Source organism: Pinus tabuliformis, chromosome 4_1, assembly GCF_031772625.1.
Source record: "Pinus tabuliformis cultivar Carrire ecotype Pingquan chromosome 4_1, CPIR1, whole genome shotgun sequence".
Classification (NCBI taxonomy): domain Eukaryota; kingdom Viridiplantae; phylum Streptophyta; class Pinopsida; order Pinales; family Pinaceae; genus Pinus; species Pinus tabuliformis.
In genome coordinates this window covers 819,215,358-819,224,467 of record NC_142303.1, presented here as the reverse complement: position 1 = coordinate 819,224,467, position 9,110 = coordinate 819,215,358, and the positions used below count along the sequence as shown (strand labels likewise).

Below are 9,110 nucleotides of genomic sequence, written 5' to 3'. Positions count from 1 at the left end.
ATATATATATATATATATATATATATATATATATATATATATATATACAGAGTAAAAATTAATTTAATATTATTTGATTGTCTGAATTCATAATTTATTGGTTCATGTCAAATTTAATCTATTAAAATAAGTTTATTATTATTTTTTTATAAATTAATTGAAATTAATTCAAAATAAAAAGTAATTTTCAAATATTTTTTTTCGAAAAAAATTAAGATATGATACATCCACTCTATTTATACATTATTATATATTTTTTACTAACACCATATTTTACTATTAAATATTTATTATTATTATTGACCTATCACATGTGAGAGCAAATGTGTAAAGTGCCATTTCATTGATTCATTAACCTTAGATTTCAATCGTTTATTTATTAAAATTGTTATTTCTATAATTCAACTATTAGTTACTATGTATGATGCTTAACTTATTATGTAAAAGACACTGATATTTAAGTGCTTAATTAATTAATTAATTAATATAAATATATATATATAAACTCATATCATTCTTTTTAATCAATCAAAAATTATAATTATAATACTTTTAAAAATACATATGTTTTTAATTATTAAAAATTTAATATATTGCACATGTTTTCAAATTTATTTTATTTAAAATCATTAATTAAAAATTTCAATAAATTTCACACCAAGCTGCTTACGAATCAAATATATTTTTCTTAAAAAATAAATCAACGTATATTTATTTATTTATTTTTAAAAACTCATATCATTCTTTTTAATCAATCAAAAATTATATTACTTTTAAAAATAAATATGTTTTTAATTATTAAAAATTTAACATATTTCAAATATTTTCAAATTTATTTTATTTAAAATCATTAATTAAGAATTTCAATAAATTTCACACCAAGCTGCTTACGAATCAAATATATTTTTCCTAAAAAATAAATCAACGCTATCAGCATCGTTTAACCTAAAAATAATAATAATTTGGAAAAAACCAATGGACACAAATAACATTTCAAAAAAATAAATAAACTTCCATTAAAATAAATTTCTAAACAAGATCAATTCATCGATACTGTGAAACGTAAGAGCTATGCCGATGGTAGACCCAAATGGAAGGCAAGCAACGGTAATCTGTTGCATTCGAGTTGATTATTATTTTACTTAATTGAAATTAGCACGCTTATGGTAATCTGTCATGGCTGTCTCGCAGTCTGGAATACAGCGTCCTTGACATATATTGCACATCACTCCATCATTAACTATCCCACCACTCTTTTTTCGATCCAGGAGTCTCCCGCGGATTCTCGACTCTTTATATTTTCCTGGGCATAGCCTTGCAGAGGAGACAAAGAAGAATAAGGTGGGCACGATGAATACTCCTCGAGAATTTGAAGCAGTCAGGGACGGATATACCAGATTTTCAACGGCAGGCAAATGGGTCAACAGAAATGAGGGAATGAGAAATGAACCTGTTTCCAGGTCCTCTCGCGCTGGTTTGCACGTTGTATGGTTTATGATGTTTTTTCTGAGTGTTTTTGGAAGTGTTGGAGGCGTATTTAGGCATCCTAGGACTCGGTACTATGTTTTATTTCATAGGATCAAATCTGATTATTATGCTTATGCTATTGTTCAGTGGAAATATGATTATGGAAATTTTCAGTGGTTTTTCTTGGTAGTTCAGTAAATGTTCTCTAAATTTTCATATTTTCAAATGCTTTTTCTTGGAAGTTCAAGAAATGTTTAATGAATTTGCATAGAATATTCATGGCTGGTAAATTACTGATGCAGTTTCCAGTGGGGACAACCCCTCCCCAACCCATCGGGAGATGAAGTCTCGATTGCATACAAGTATCAGAGTGGGAGCAACTGCAGCTGTGTACATGGCAGCTGTTTTGGAGTATGTCATTGCAGAGGTAATGGAATTGGCCGGGAATGCTAGCAAAGATCTGAAGGCGAAACGCATTAGACCGAGGCATCTGCAGCTTTCCATTAGGGGAGATGAGGATCTGAACACGCTGATTAAGGGCACAATTGCAAGTGGGAGTGTCATCCCTCACATTAACAAAGCACTGTTTCAAAATCTCAAGCTTTCCCAAAGTGCTGGAACCTTTTACTATTAAGGTTTTGGAAACTGATGGGGAACTTTCTGATTTCTAGTTTTGCTAAGCGTCTAATAAATTAGGTTTCCTTTTTGGGTTTATTTAAGTGGGTAGGGAATGTGCTTTGCGCCGGCCAATGTAGTTTTGTTGAATTTGGCAATTTTGTGTTGGGCTCGTTTTGGCAATTTTGGCATTCCGGTGATTTCAAATTTGTGTTAGTAATTTTGGTGGTGTTGGCAATTTTGGCACTAGGGTGGTGTCAAACTTACGTTAGCAATTTTAGCATCATGGCAATTTTAGGTTGGCAGTTTTGTGTCAGACTTAATTTGGTATCAGGATGCTGTCAATTTTGTGTTAGACTTCTTTACCAGAAGGGAGTTCTCTTGAAGACTTTCCATAATCACAGTTTCAATTATTTTGTGAATGGGTGATCTGGAAACAATGGTCTATATCTTTCATATTGATCAATTGAATATATATATATATATATATATATATATATATATATATATATATATATATGCATACGCAGTTTAGTGATCACTAATGTTGATTGGTTTTGCTTCTTATTCCTGAATTCTCATAATCTGGTTTTTGAACTTCAAGACTTTTTGTTTATGATTTTACATTTGTTTGTAAGCTTGCATGCAGTTTCAGTTTTAAAGTGTGTTGCTTGTTGTGTTTTTATTTGTATGGTAATACTGCATTTAGTGTTGTTGTATTGACATCTACATAGCTATTCAAATGATTTGTGTTTTTGTTACAAAGTTGTTTGGAAATAAATAGCAAACCCACTGGGATTAGATAGTAAGTCATTAAGTATGAGTGCATCGAGCCAACTGTGAGAAGTTATTAAAACTCAAAACATTTATTAGAATTCAAAACGTTGTATAACCATCCATTCATGTTAAAATGAATTCAAATCCAAAAGGTATCTCCACTCTTGTCAATGCTGAAAGTGATAGCAATATAAAGTCTCCTCCTCCATATGTTCCATATATAATAGTATTTTATAATATTATAATGTCTCTCTTCTATCTATTAGAGGGACCATAATGGTATTTTATAATTGTAACAGCATCTCCGGTAAAAATCACATAAAATAAAATCTCGTCCACCCATTTTGAACCAACCAATGTGGTTCATGTAAAGTCTCCCCCTTCCATATGTTCCATATATAATAGTATTTTATAATATTATAATGTCTTTCCTATATCTATTAGAGGGTTGATAATAGTATTTTATAATGTTTAGGTTGTTAGCACTGTGAATGTTATAATGTTAAGAACAATATGTTTTAATGTTTAGGTTTTCGGCATGTTGAATATTACAATGTGTTTAGGTTTTTCGCCGCCTGAATATTATAATGTTTAAGTGAATAGATGATTTTTATTTCAAATAAGATAATTAAACTTGATTTTATTATTATTATTACTATTATTATTATTTTAATTTCAAATATATGAAATTTTTTTATTTTATTTTTTTTATCATTATATTTTATTTAAAATGACTTCTCATTCTAGTTATCTAGTCATTACTTTTGAGATTTATTTCCTATTTTGATATTCATTTCCGCTCAAAGAAATATTCACATAAACTCTCATTATTTATGTGTTCCATATTGATGATAATGATATTATTATGTTTAGTCTTTCATTCTTATTATCTAGTTAATTTTCAAGTATATCAATATTTACTTTCCAGTTTTGTTATTTTCTCATTATTTTCTATTTGTGTCCACCACCTACTTATAACATTTTTATTCACTTCTCACGCAATCCCTGGTCATCACTTTTCCATATTTACTTCCAATTTAGAAATTTATTCCCCACTCTAACAATATCCACATAAAGTCTCCTTCTTCCCTTAATGGTATTTTATAATGTTTCAATGTTTAAGTTATGAGTAATTTATGAAGTGTGTTTTCCTTTTTCCATATGCTCTGCATATGATAATTATATTTTGTAATGTTATAATGTTTAAGTGAATAAATGTATTTATTTTAGAAATATGATAGAACATGTAAGATTTAATAGAATAGTTATTAGATTCTATTTTATTTTGATTATTTAATGGATTTTCAAGTATCTCAAAATTTATTTTGCACTTATTTATCACCTTTTGAGTTGACTCCCCACTCTAGCCACCTAGTCATCACTTTTCAATATTTTCTTCCTATACCAAGATTTACAGGCCACACACATCTTATACAGTCTCCAACTAACCATCACTTTGCACAACAATCCATGCCATCACGTTTCAAGATTTACGCCCCATTTTGATATTTTCTCACCACGTGGTCATGGCCTCTCGAGATTTACTCCCCACTACAATGACATAGTCATGGTAACTTGTGCACTCTCCTCCCTCTAGCTGTCACCTTGCACAATGTTATGAAACTAGCTCAAAAAAAGATAGAAAAGATAGCTCAACGCCTTAGAATTCGAGGGGGTAACCTCCTTTACATTACATAAATGAACAATTCTTGGATGATACAAATGAAAAGACCTCCTTTCTATATATAGGAGTCTAAGGGGTCATAACATAATCATAGCCGACATAACAATAATAATGTAAGGGCACAATAATAATAATAGTGGGCTTCTATGGGGCACATTAATAACAATATGGGCACTACATGGGTACATCACTATAATAAGTGGGTTTTACTAATAACAATAAGGGGTTACACTAGTAGTATAGGGGCCTAACATGCCCCTCTCCTTCAAAAAGTGTTGTCCTCAACGCTTGAGTAGTTCTTGATGCTTCTGTATAAAATTATTGTCCTCCCATGTGGAATCTTCAACGGGTAAGTTCTTCCACTTGATGAGATACTCTGAAATTGATCGATTTCGTAGCTGTCGGGTTCTTGTTTCTGTGACTGCTCTAGGTTCCAATATGATTTTTCCTTCCTCTTCAATTTCTGGCAATATTGTTTGAATTGGGATCTTTTGCAACTTTTGAATAAGTGGCCATACTTCTTCGTCCTTCTTCCATTCATCCCTTGCTTCGTTTATCCAATCTGGTTGGATAACAGAAATAGCACAAAACAATGCTTCCACATCCTCATCCTTGAAGAGTCTTCCCATTTGGTAAGGTCGCCATTTTTTAAGTGCATGTAGTATTGCCAACATTTTCTTCTCATAAATAGCTTGCTTTAGATGTAGTAGTAAAAATACCCAATCACCTACATCAAAACATTTTTCACTACGATGTTGATCTACCTGTTGTTTCATTTGATTTTGCACCGAAGTGGCGTTATCCTTTAAAATTTGGAGAACTTTTTGTTGATGCTCAATGTGATCTTTCACTGCTTGAACCTTTTTCTTCTTGATATGTCCTTCTATCTCTGGAGTTTGAGGAGTGGTAATTTCTTCCAATCCTTTACAAGATATGGTCAGATTCATTTCTTGATGCTCGATGTGATCTTTCACTTCTTGAACATTTTTCTTCTTGATATGTCCTTCTATCTTGATATTTTGAGGAGTGGTAATTTTGACCAATGAATTACAAGATATGGTTGGATTCACTTCTTCTTTCTTGATGTGATCTTTCACTTCTTTCGCCTTTTTCTTCTTGATATGTCCTTCTATCTTGAGAGTTTGAGGAGTGGTAATTCTTGCCAATGCTTTACAAGATATGGTCTGATTCATTTCTTCTTTCTCTGGGGTGGGGTCCTGGCGTATATCTTCTTCTTTTGATGTTTCTTGATCCTTTTCTTCCTCCTCTTCATATTCTATGTAAAATAATTTCTTCTCAGCACACTTATGACCTTTAGTGCATTTGCTATCACAATTGTAACAAAGCCCTTTTTCTCTTTTTTCTTCCAATTGTTGTGGTGTAACCCTTGTACGTTGTGGAAGGCTAGGAGAAACAACACTTCCATCTTTATAGTTGTGAGGGGTATGCTTCCTAGTTTTCATAATTTTTCTTCCCAATATGTCACAAAGCCCTTTTACTCTTTCCAATTGTTGTGGTGTTGCTCTAAAGAAGGTGTTGCTCTTTGTATCCTCATAATGTGCTATCATTTCCTCCATGAAAATTGACCACGTAACAAGTTGTTTACGAGAACAAAGCCCTTCATACCATAAAAATTGATCTGGTTCTAAATATGAAGATGCAATACATACCTTTTGTAACAGTGGTACACCATGTAGATCAAAATATTGCTCCATCTGAAGTATCCAATTTACCGGAACTCGATCTTGAAACGACTGTAACTCTGTACTTTCAGATCTTTAAGTTCGAAATAGAGATCTGTAGTAGCCCTCTATGTCCTCTTTCCAATGCCACAAGTCTGACCCAAATTGGATTCTCCAAGGAAGAGTTATGCGAAATCTCCCACAGTGACTTGATTATATACTAGTTCAGTAGAGCGAACTTGTACGACGTGCCACAAGTCACTGTTTCAACCTTTGGATCTGAAAAATGTATACAAGAAACTACAGTCCGTCCTCTTTCTATACCTTCTCACGAAATTTCAATCTGATCCCTAGAGAGAAAGTTATGACGATTTTCCCCAGGTCACCTGTTTGGAATGTAATTTAGGAATCTGCAAAAAGACCAACTACCTCAGATCATATCTCCGCAAATATAGCGTGAAAAGATTTGAAATGTGGACCTGAGGTTCAGCGCGATTTCTTCTCAAATGGGTTTTTTTTTGTAACTTCTGAAACGTCGCAGAAAAAAAGTTATAGCGAAAATGCCATGATAACCTTTTTGGAGCAGCGAAACCCTAGAATCCAAAGCTCTGATACCAAATGTTATGAAACCATCTCAAGAAAAGATAGAAAAGATAGATCAACGCCTTAGAATTCAGCCTCTTCGAGGGGGCAACCTCCTTTACATTACATAAATGAACAATTCTTGGATGATACAAATGAAAAGACCTCCTTTCTATATATAGGAGTCTAAGGGGTCATAACATAATCATAGCCGACATAACAATAATAATGTAAGGGCACAATAATAACAATAGTGGGCTTCTATGGGGCACATTAGTAACAATATGGGCACTACATGGGTACATCACTATAATAAGTGGGTTTTACTAATAACAATAAGGGGTTACACTAGTAGTATAGGGGCCTAACACACAACCACTCACACCACTTAGTCATTATATATTTACTCTCCACTATTGTTAGTTGACATCACTTCACCTTACACAACCACTCACACCACTTAGTCATTATATATTTAATCTCCACTTTTGTTAGTTGGACATCACTTCCCATTGTAGTTTCTGGCATGTGGTTATCACCTTTCTAGTTGACTCCCTCATTACTTGGTCATCACTTTTTAGCATTTACTTATTATTTCAAAATTTACTTCCTATTTTGAGATTTATTCCCCATTCCAACAATATCCACATAAATTTTCCTTCTCCCTATGTTCAATGGATGATAATGGTATTTCATAATGTTTCAATGTCTAAGTTATCAATATGTTATGAAGTATATTGTATGTTATAATTTTAAAGTAAACAAATGTTTTTATTTTTAAAATAGGATAGAGTATCCAAAATCTAAGGTACTAGTTATTAAATTATATTATTATATTTTGTTTTTATTTTTATTATTTAATCAATTTTCAAGTATATCAAAATTTACTTTCCACTTAGGTTATTTTTCCATCAATTTCCATTTTCGTTTCCTTACTTGCTTATCATATGCAGTCTTCTCCAACTATCCAGCTCACTTTGTACAAACATCACGGCAGGCCATCACCATCTTACTAGATTTACTCCCCATTTTGAGATTTACTTTACCTCACCTTCCTAGATTTACTCCCCATTTTGAGATTTTCTCTACCTCACCTTCTTAGATTTACTCCACATTTTGAGATTTATTCCTTTCTAGATTTACTCCCCATTTGGAGATTTACTCTAGTTCACCTTCCTAGATTTACTCCCCATTTTGAGATTTACTCCAGTTCTAGTTGCCTATTCATAACATCTTGTGCAATCTCCTCCAACTAACCGTCACTTTTGCACCTTATGTAGTCTTCTTCAACTAGCCATCACTTTAGCATCTTATGCAGTCTTATGGAACTAGCCATCACATTGTACAACCACTCCCACCACCTAGTCATAACCTTTCTAGATTTACTTCCCATTTTGAGATTCACTCTCACTCCAGCTACCACACTTCATCCCATCTTGTGTAGTCTCCAACTAGCCATCACTTTGCACAACCACCCCCTAGTTGTCTCCTTTCTAGATTTACTCCCACTCCAACCACTAGGTCATCACGCAATGTGTTCACATTGGCATTTACCCAAAAGTTCAGTGGATGAACTATTTCAATTTATTTTTTTTATAAATGACTTAAATTACAATGATCTTCGTTTTCATTTTTATTATACAATTTTCAAGTACATTAAGTTTTATTCAATTAAATAAATGAATTATTTAAAAAAAATTGATAAATGATTTGAATTATAATATTAAAATTAATATTCTTTTTGATATACCATATTTAGTTTTTACATTGGCTATCTTATTATTAAATTTTAAATTTTATTCTTTATCCAACCTTTTTGTTTGTCAACTTATAAACCATTACTTTCCACATTTTTTATTACCTTTTATTACCACTAATCATTTTTTTTGTGTCTTCACCCCTTCATGTCCAACTCATATAATTTTCTATAGTCCCACTATTATCCGCTAGCAATGTTTATCAAATGGTTGTGTTATATTAATTTTTTTTTAATAAATAACTAAATTTAAAATATTATATAATGTGATATTAAATTTGTTATGCTAAAAAAAATATAATTAAACTTGCCAAAATATTATTTCTCTTAAGGACCAACATTCAGTCAAAATTTAGAAAAATTAAAGAACTAAAATTTTAGTAATGTAATGAAGGGAAAAAGTGAGAATCAATTGTATTTTGTAATAGAAACCTTACCATGTTAATCCCCTCATCTTAGTGCTATCGTTGAATATTTGGTACATTAGGGGAAACTTCTTTCATCGTAGGGTTTTCTCTGCATCCCATCTAAGGTCGTTACTCCAGAT

The 9,110-nt window shown here is 31.9% G+C and overlaps 1 pseudogene; it reads left to right on the top strand.

Annotated features, from left to right (window-relative positions):
* Positions 1 to 1,350: 1,350 nt before the first annotated feature.
* LOC149178747 (putative histone H2A variant 1) lies at positions 1,351 to 2,101 on the top strand (annotated as a pseudogene).
* Positions 2,102 to 9,110: the final 7,009 nt, after the last annotated feature.